Raw genomic sequence first — 938 nt, 5'->3', positions numbered from 1 at the left:
GAAGGATCCGTGGAGGCGCTGGACTAAATCAGCAGACAAAACAAGGGGGAGTGCACAAGGCCGCGGCGGCGGCCAGCCTGGGGCTCGCATCCCGCTGGGCGACCCCTCCGGCCGGAGCCGGGGGGTCACGCGGCCCCGGAACAAAGTGCCGCGGGAGGAGTCGCCCTGACCCGGCGGGCAAGCGCTGGCTTCTCCCGGGCCAGAGCGCCACGTGCCAGGATCTGTTGAGCGCGCGGTGCACGGGCGCAGCAACGGTAGCCGAGTAGCCCCCGCACCTACGGCAGCCCTTGGAGACCCGCACAGCTACGCCCGCGGAGGCCGCCGCCGGCCGCGCCAACGCCTGTGCGCCTGCGCGCCCGCGAAAGCCCCGCCCCCCCAGGCTCCCAGCGCGCGGGGCCGCGCCTCCTCATGGCCGCCGCCGCAGTGTGTGGTATTTAGCGGGGGCGCGCGGCGGGCTCGAGGACGCGCGAAACGGCGGCGGCGGCGGCCAGGGGGGAGCCGGGGCGGCCGTTGCGGGGCGCGCTCTCGAGAGGCGGCGGCGGCCCAGGGTGTCCCGTCGGTCTCGGCGCCGGGAAGAGGCGGTGGCGCTGCCCGCGGTGGCGGGGGTTGGCGACGGAGCGCGTTGGTGCCAGGACCAGGGTCCGAGGCGCGCTCTCCGCCCACAGGTAAGTGGGGCCCAGCCTGAGGGAGGAGCCGACGGCGAGGGGCTCTCCGACAGGCGGGCGCCCAGGCCCGGTAATGGCGGAGGGCGGGAAGGGCGGCCCGGCCGGGGCGCGGGCAGTCGTCGGCGCGGCGGCGCCTTTGTCTCGGCCGGAGCCGGGCCGCCCGGTCGAGCGCCGCCCCCCGCCCCTCCCCTGCCCTCAGCCTTCGCGAGCCGGCTCGCCCCCGCCCCCGGAGCCCCGGGCCCGGCGGGGTGGCGGCGGGGGTCGGCCCCGCGC

General features: G+C 78.6%; 1 protein-coding gene across 1 annotated transcript in view; it reads left to right on the top strand.

The window, feature by feature from the left end:
* The first annotated feature begins 523 nt into the window (after window positions 1–523).
* Window positions 524–938, top strand: part of SIAH1 (siah E3 ubiquitin protein ligase 1) — a 30,120-nt gene continuing 29,705 nt past the window's right edge. Inside the window, exon 1 of the mRNA XM_032157291.2 lies at window positions 524–665. The gene's annotated coding sequence lies outside the window, so the exon portion shown is untranslated. The remainder of the gene's footprint in view (window positions 666–938) is intronic.

Source organism: Hylobates moloch, unplaced genomic scaffold (assembly GCF_009828535.3).
Source record: "Hylobates moloch isolate HMO894 unplaced genomic scaffold, HMol_V3 SCAFFOLD_6, whole genome shotgun sequence".
NCBI lineage: Eukaryota > Metazoa > Chordata > Mammalia > Primates > Hylobatidae > Hylobates > Hylobates moloch.
Note: the sequence above shows the minus strand (reverse complement) of the source record. Positions and strands in the feature narration are given on the sequence as shown.